General features: G+C 36.1%; 1 protein-coding gene and 1 long non-coding RNA gene across 3 annotated transcripts in view; one reads left to right on the top strand and one right to left on the bottom strand.

Annotated features, from left to right (window-relative positions):
- LOC117286017 lies at positions 1-4,968 on the bottom strand. The gene is made up of 3 exons (XR_004517146.1): positions 3,902-4,968; positions 2,092-2,221; positions 1-62 (listed from the first exon to the last, which is right to left on the bottom strand). It is a non-coding gene; the product is annotated as an uncharacterized LOC117286017 (long non-coding RNA).
- Positions 4,969-6,760: 1,792 nt separating this feature from the next.
- Positions 6,761-8,801, top strand: part of Srsf12 (serine and arginine rich splicing factor 12) — a 10,572-nt gene continuing 8,531 nt past the window's right edge. The window contains exon 1 of one of the 2 annotated variants that reach the window (XM_033763382.1): positions 6,761-7,799. The gene's annotated coding sequence lies outside the window, so the exon portion shown is untranslated. The remainder of the gene's footprint in view (positions 7,800-8,801) is intronic. The other variant, XM_033763383.1, reaches the window with a different exon arrangement.

Here is an 8,801-nt window from a genome sequence, read left to right as displayed (position 1 = left end):
CGTCTCTGAAAAGAATGCGTATCTTGGGCCTTGCCATTCCATTTTGCCCAGTCTTCGTCTACCTGCGGAGAGTACGCACGGTTGAATTGCATTCTTTACACAATTTTATATTATATAAAAAAGATAACTTCAGCTCGTGAGATTTATTGCCTTTTTCTTCGAAGTTCTGAACCAAATCTGCTAGCTGCTAAGCCTCAGCTGATAGCTGCCCTGGAGACATTGAGACTCCTGCTTGCCACATCTCAATTTCCAGACAAATCAGATATACGAAGATTAACACCTTTTGTAACGGTTTGGATGGATTTAACTCTGATGCTCTGTCCCTATTCCTTAAACCCCCCTTTGAGAATTTTGTCTACACAGTATCTAAACATACATGTTAAGGAATGGTTTTTCATCTAGCACTTTTTCATTTAATGGGAGCCAGGGAGAATTAGGGGCAGGAGGGGCATTCATAGACTCATTAGTTTCACCGGGTTTTGCCTTCACCTTTCTAGTTACATACATAAAGAGATCTGAAGCTTAGAGTTTTAATGACTTACTATGGGCTAGACAGGAACCAATCAATGTATGCAGCTCTTGACTTTGTAATCATCTGGAATAGTCATAATTGACTTTTGAGGAGTAAATGTTATGTATCTTCTGTTTGATCCCTACCAAAATATGTCACAATAGTCGATTTTGAGTTAGTACAGTGTATCTTAGTTAATATCTAAAAGATACCCGTGTTGTTCTTTTTTTTTTTTCTCTAAACCTGAGTATCAGTACATTAGTGTATATAGCAAAGCAAAATTTTGTAATTTGCTCAGGATTTTTAAAAGTCTCAGTTAAACGGACCACCTGAAAACTGAATGAGCATCAACTCTCTTTAGCATATTTACAAAACAACAAAAACGTAGTGGTTTCCAATTCTAATAGGCACAGGAGCCAGCCAGAATAACAGAAATGAGTGTAGCTGTCAGATTATAAGGCACAATAAGATGATGTGGGCTGTACCAAGTCAATAAGGATATGTGCCATTTAAAGGGAACAGAATGTGCTACAAAGCATCAGGTGATGGCTGTCCTGATAGACATTTGAATCCTTGTTTCCACATCTATATCAAAGACAAACCAGAAATGTGTAGTCTGTATATAAACTCAGTTCCAAAATGTTAGCATTTGTTAAGCTGAAGAGTAAGAAATTCCAATTTTTATAGATTTAGAAACTGCACTATATTGGCATTTTCATACTTATACATGTTTTAAAAAACTTTAACATTAGGCTTGCTAAATAGAACATATCTTGGCTGGGGATATAAATCAATGTTAGAGCATTTACTTAGCATACATGGCTCCCTGTGTTTGACCCCTCACCACTGCAAAGAAAATAAAGACTTACTTAAACAAAATATATCTGCACTGACAACTAAATTTTGATCTAGGTAATCTGTCATTGAGTATTGTTTTTTTTTGGGGGGGGAGTGTACTGGGGTTCGAACTCAGGCCCTTGCACTTGCCAGGCAGGCTGTGGAACCACTGAGCCAAATCCCCGGCCCTGTCATTGAGTATTGAGACTAATTGGGATTTACTGATATCCTCTTCCATTCTTTCACTACTTTTTAGTGCTGCCACTGAGAAGATGACAATTTAGAAGATTATGTTATATTAATTATTAACATTTATTAAATATTGCATGTATGCTAGATGCTATACTAAAAACTTTATTTATGTTATTGATTTCCACATTAATCCTGTGCATTCTTTATTAACCTCATTTACAAATAAGAATTAGGATAAGAGAAATTAAATATCTTGCCTGAAAGTACATAGCTAGGGAGTGGTACTATGTAGAATTACCACATGTAAGCTATGCTAACTTTTTGTACAAGTGGTATACAGTGTAAGTTAATTATCAGTATGACACCTTGACACATCTTATGTTAACTTTAACATTCACCATACCCATAAAGAAAACAATTGGGATAAAATGTCAAACAAAATCAATAGAGTATAAAATTATATATGCAATCAGATTTCAGTTATAAGATGAGGAAAAGAAAAACTACAGAAAACAGATTGAGAAGAAAGTGAGTGGTAGCACATGACTTACTTTCTTTTATCCAAAACTGTTTTTCAGATTTTATTTAATAAGAATATTAAAAAAAATCACAGCTGGGAGTGTAACTCATTGGTGGAATGCTTGTCTACCAGGCACAGGGTCCTTGGTTCAATCCGCAGAACTTAAAAAAAAAAAAAAAAAAAAAAAAAAAAAAGCTTTGATACGTAGTTTTCAAATAAAACCAAATTTCAGTACATTTTTTCTTGTAAACCAGGTATGTGGCATATGCCAAAATCCCAGCACTTGGGAGGCTTAGGCAGGGGAATTCAAGTTCACATTCAAGACCAGCCTTAGTCCACAGAGTGAATTCAAGGCCAGCTTGGACTATATAGCAAGACCCTGTCTCAAAACAACAAAAATTATTTTGTCCAGGTGTCCATTTTAATATATATCATAAAGCAAAAGACGTTATGGATTAGTACAAAATCTAGTAAGTTAGGATGTAATTGGGAACAAAAACTGAAGAAATTTTTAAAATAAGGTTTAAATTTTGTGTTATATTTCTATTTATTTATTTATTTATTTATTTTGGTTTTTTGAGACAGGGTCTCACTATCTAGCTGAGACTGGCCCGGAACTCACTACGTAGCCCAGGCTGGTCTTGAACTCACAGTGATCCTCCTGCCTCAGCCTCCCAAGTGCTGGGATTACAGGCATGTGCCACCATGCTGACTCTGTGTTATATTTCTTTTCATAGGTGAAACAAAATGTAGATTGGGAAAATACTAATTTTAATGTCTTTGTTCCTTTTACTATATAGAGGAATTTTTTTTTTTTTTGTACCGGGGATCAAATTCAGGACCTTGCTTGTACAAGGCAGGTGGCAGAACCACTGAGCTAAATCCCGGTCCCTAGAGGAATAATTTTTAAATGGCAAATAATGTGGAAATTAATGGACCAAAGTAATATAGCATTCCCATTTTGATATATAACATCTTGTTAGGTTGGGGAGCAATGCCTCTTGGACTACTTAGCATTCTTTGGTTACAGTGTATATGAGGCTATATAGTTTGATGATAGATATAGAAAAAGCATTAAACAAACTTGAGCAACATTTATGATTAAAAAGTTCCAGAAAAAAAAATAGTTCCAGAAAACTAGAAATAGATGGGAACTTCTTCAGCCTAATAAAGGGCATCTCTAAAAACCTATAGCTGCTGGACATGGTGGTGACCATCTGTAATCCTAGGTGGAAGGCTGAGACTGGAGGATCTTGAGTTTCAGGCTAGCCTGGACTACATAGCAAATTCAGGTCCAGCCAGGACTACATAGTGAAACCCTGCCTCAAAAAACAAACAAACAAACTTAAAGCGAACCTAAAAACTTGATGGCAAAAGTTTGAATGCTTTCCCCCTAAGATCAGGAAGAAAACAAGGATGCCTATCCTCACAATATCCATTCAACATATTCTGTTACAGATCCTAATTAGTGCAACAAATCAAGAAAAAAAAGACATAAAATTTAAAAATGTAGAATTAAAGTTGTTCTTCAGTTTTAGTTGTCTTTTACATAAAAAACACAATACCAAAATTACTATAACTTCTAGAGCCTTAAACAGGTAAATGGCCTGTTGGGCCAGGTATGGTGTTGCATGCCTGTGATCCCAGTACAAGGGGGGCTGAGGCAGAAGGACTGTCATGAGTTTGAAGTCAGTTTGGACTACATAGTTAGTTCAAGGCCAGTCTGAATTATGTAGCAAGATCCTGTCAATAAATAAATAAATAAATGGCTTTTCATGCTGTATCCCATTTGTCATTAGGTAAATTAAAAGTAAAACAAAGCTGGGTACAGTGGCTCTTACCTGTAGTTCTAGCTGTTTGGAAGACGGAAGCAAGAGGGTTGCTGGAGCTCAAGGCTAGACTGGACAACATAATGAGACCCCATCTCAAAACAAAGCAAAACTTAATGAGATACCCACATACTCCGTATCCTTCCACATGGCAGGAAATGAAAGATATTAATGCAGAACTGGAACTGCATGAATTCTAGTGGCATGCTTTAGGAGTGTGTAAGTTGTTTGTACCCTTGGAATAGTGAGACTGAAGATAGGCATAATCTCCATCCCACCAATTTCTTTACTAATGATACATGTCAGAAAAGTAGAACTCAAAAAAAATAAGTAGAAATCTAGGAAGCACAGACAATGTACACGGCAGCACATTTGGCAATTAAAAAAAAGTTTTGAAGGGGCTGCCTTGGCATATACAAGGCCCTGTGTTCAATCTCTGGCACACACACACCAAAATAAGGCCATAATAAATCTTGTTGGTAGATTCATACTGTTGATATTTTATTATTCTCTATAATATGTACAGTTCTAAATATAATTTCTGAATGTTGAAGAAGATCACACCCAAAATGTAGAAATAGATGAAAACAAAACAACAACTAAGAAATAAGGGATGTGAAGATAATGAATGGGAGTCAGCTATTTTGGATTTTCTCTTCAGACTATCACCCGTGCTTTCTAGGATTCCAAGCCTCTGTGATACACACTGTCCCAGACTTTTCCCTTATATTACCCAGGATCTCTTTCCTGTTAGCTACCAGCATTTGATGGGATGAGTTACCTTAGAAGATCTTCATTTGAGTTCTAGCTTTGCTGCCTGGCTTAGTGAATGGTTGTACTGGTCTAGGTAACTTAATTTCTTATCCTGTCTTCTTGACTCCTAAAAATAACCATAATATATTCTTAACTCATTAATAGGCAAATATATATATTGACTGCTTTACTCTGTACCCATCATCTATGCTAAGTACAGAGATATGTTGGTGAAGATTCCTGATTTAACAGTGATTCTCAATCTTCAGTCTTAGAATTGCCCAATGAAATTTTTTCATTTTTGGTAATGGTAGTGGGAATTAAACCCAGGGCCTTGTGCATACTAGGCAAATGTTCTACCACTAAAGTCCTTTATTAAGGGCTGGGATTTAGCTCAGTGGTTCTTCTGCCTGCCTCGCAAGCACAAGGTCCTAAGTTCAATCCCTGGTGCCAAAAAAAGGTCCTTTATTAAAAATTTTAGAATTTTGAGACAGGGTCTTGATAAGCTGTCCCTGCTGCCCTCAAACTTGCAATTCTACTGCCTCAGCCTAGTGAGTAGCTCAGATTATAGGTGTGCACCACCACTAACTAGGTCTACAGTTTATGCATCAGGCTGGGGTGCCTAATTCTGTAGCATTCCCTTCACAGATGATTCTGATATTCATGAGTGGTTGAGAATCTTTATCCTATATTTTATGTATTATGGGAGCAGGAATTATGTGTTTATATCCCTCACCATATCTCTAGGACCTGACTCACAACAGGTGCCCAGTAAGTACTTGTTGAATAAATAAGTGAAAGAGAAAATAAAAACAAAAAGCAAAACATTATCCCTGTCCTTTAAAACTAATAGTCTACCAAGGAAGGCAAAGAAATGTTACTGTACTAAAGTATGTCTTAATATGGCCTGCTCTGCCTAATGTAGATGGAATGCTTAGTCAGTACTAGTTAAATCATTATGTAATGAAGCCTAAATTCTCATCTCTCACCTTTATCACTTGTTTTCTAGTCTCAGAGAAAATAAAATTAATATAATTTGTATAGTCTTAATTTCCAGTTGCTCATAGAGCTCTTAAGAATGCTCCAGCATCACCTCAAAGTCTGCATTTCTAAATCTGACAGCTGCTATTTTTGCCTCTTTTCTCTTTTCATTCTACCTCTTTTCCAACTAATTTTTTAAACTAATTTTTATCATGGATAACTTTCTTCTGTTTGCCCAAGCAGAAGCTTTGCAGTTCTTTGATTCTTTACATGTTTTGAATTACATGATTTTTTAAAAATCCATGTATTGTACTCAAAACTTGATGGTAAATCCAAATGATTTTTTTTTTAAAGATAGGTTCTTTTTATGTAGTCCAGGCTAGTCTAACCTCACCATCCTCCTGCCTCAGTCTCTCAAATGCTGGGATTACCAGCATGCACACAACACAACCAGTTTCCTGTAATCTTCATGAGCCAGTATGGTACATGGTTAAGGACACAGACTGGTGTCAAACTGTAGAAGTTTATTTCCAGCTGTGTCATTGCTGGCTTAATGACCTCAGAAGGATTAATGTATGTCCTCATCTGTTAACACCCATAGGGTTGTTGTGAGAACCAAGTGGTTTTTGTTTGTATGTTTGTTTTTTGTTTTATTTGCTTTGTTTTGTTTTTGAGACAGGGTCTCTAGTGTAAGCTGATCTCGAACTCATTAGGATAAACTACATAAATAAAATTGCATACATAGAAGCTGGGTGTGGTGGTCCATGCCTGCAATCCCAGCACTGAGGAGGCTGAGGCAGGAGTGATGGCTTTGAACTTGTGATTCTCTTACCTCAGCTTCCTAAGTGCTGGGATTACAGGTGTGGGCCACTACATTAGGTGAAAATTACATGATTTTAAGATTTTTAAGATAACCAGTGGCTACTATATAAATGCACTGTAACTGTCAGCTTATTACTGCTAAGTATTTTTATCTCTTTAGATAAACTGTAGCACCAAGAAGACAAATACACTATGTATTTCTTTGGTATCCCCTCTTCAGTACCTATTACAGTAGAAGGCATTATAGGAAGCTCAAAATTCCTATCAGTTTTGAGAATACAGTATTTTGCTTTATGTTTAATAGTAAAACATCTGTTTTCCCTTAAAGCCTGAGAAATAATTTTAGGACTTTTTCAGAATCACATTATTGCTATCTGAAAACAAGACTAACAGAAACGTGAAGTGACAGTGAAGCAAATGGATATGTTCTTAATGAAACTTTTAGGTCTCATAACTGGAATAACTTTCAAAGGTTGATGTGCTGGATCAGTGTTTCTCAAAATTGAACAAGAATGACAGTCACTTAGAATGCTTGTAAAAATACAGATACCCAGGCCCTAATCCAGATTTCCTAAATAAGAGTGTCTAAGAAAGAAGATTTTTTTTTTTCCTTTCCTTTTACTTCCATTTTAAAACCTTGGATGATTTTTATAAAAAACAGTTTCAGATAACACTGGTCTGGATGATATACTTTCTTTTGAAGGTTTTCAACTAGATTTCTGTAGGCAAAATATTTTAATCTAGCTATTCATATTTCTTTGCCCTATTTCTAAAACACTTCAGGCCTGAGGACTTGCGCCGTGAATTTGGTCGATATGGCCCTATAGTAGACGTTTACATTCCACTTGACTTCTACACTCGCCGCCCAAGAGGATTTGCTTATGTTCAATATCCTTTATTTTGTGTGCATGTTAATGTACTGTATACATGTGCATATATATATATGTTTTCAGGAGCATATGTTATAAGATTAACATTGCCTAACTGTGTTTATTTCTTTATCTCAGAAAATCTAAAGCAGTCCACAGTAGCTGGCAAGCACCCCCCAGTTTGAACCAACCTTTTAGCTAGAATTCAAGCATAAACCAAGCAGGCAAGACAAAAGGCACCTAAAGTTCAACCATCAAGGAGTAAAGAGGGAGGGTGGACACAGATATAAAGACCTGGAAGAGGGGAAGGAAGTCTTTATCAAGCAAAAAGACAAAGCCAACTTTGAGACTTCGGCTTTCCTACATTTACTCAGAGTTCCAGAGTCAAAGCCAAGTCTGATTTTGTTGGTTCTGCATCTCTTATAAAGTCCATCTTGCAAGTCTTAAAGAGTAAAGGTCAAGGTTCAAGATCAAGTGACATTGAGGTAATTGCCAGTCTCATTTTATATTGCATTTCTTGAGCTTGTTTGCTACATTTTAAAAACTAGTTAATAACTTACTGAAATATAGTTATTTTATCCTTTACATAGCTATTATCCATTATACAAGGATTAAAATATTATATAATTTATATAGCTAAGGGAGGTGAGTGGGTTATTTCAAACCAATATATGCAATTGCATGTGTTTGCAGATTGCTTTTGTTTCTTTTCTACTTATATCCCTAATAGTAAAAATATAAAGGATTGTTCAAATGATAGTTTCAAGAATACATAAGATTTCTGAAGGATTAAATCAGTTTGTTTTTTAGTAGGAAAAATTTAAAATTAAAGAGTATGAAAAAGATAGCTTCTATCTAAGAGAGACAGGAGGATGGGAAAGTAGATTGCCCCTTAAATCAGTTTTTATAAGCTTGTCTGTATGCAATTTTGTTTTGTTTTGAAACAGAGTTTTGCTGTGTAGTTCAGGCTGGCCTCAAACTCACTACATTCCTCCTGCCTCAGCCTCCTCAGTACTGGGATTGCAGGCATGCACCACCACACCCAGATTCTATGTATGCAATTTTATTTATGTAGTTTACCCTAAATGTCACAATTATAAATCCTTTTAATAAAAAAGTAATTTTAATTTCAGAGTAAAGGATTCTACAGGCTGGTATTTGCAGAGAAAAACTTGATGGATCCATTTTATGGAAAAAAGCCAGGCATGGTGGTGTAGGCCTGTAATCCCAGCACTCTAGGAGACTGAGGTGGGAAGATCACACATTCAAGCCCAGCCTGGGCAATTTAGCAATTTATTGAGATCCCATCTCAAAATACAGTATACAAAAGGGCTCTGAATGTAGCTCAGTGAGAAGACCCTGAGTTCAGTCCCTAGTACAATTTAAAAAAAAAAGCTGAGGATTTGGCTCAGTGGTTCCACTGCCTGCCTAGCAAGCACAAGGTCCCCAGTACCAAAAAAAAAAAAAAAAAAAAAAAAAAAAAAAAA

The sequence above is a fragment of the Fukomys damarensis genome, unplaced genomic scaffold (genome assembly GCF_012274545.1).
Source record: "Fukomys damarensis isolate Sample0158 unplaced genomic scaffold, DMR_v1.0_HiC HiC_scaffold_14, whole genome shotgun sequence".
NCBI classification, from domain to species: domain Eukaryota; kingdom Metazoa; phylum Chordata; class Mammalia; order Rodentia; family Bathyergidae; genus Fukomys; species Fukomys damarensis.
This window is presented reverse-complemented; position numbering and strand designations above follow the sequence as displayed.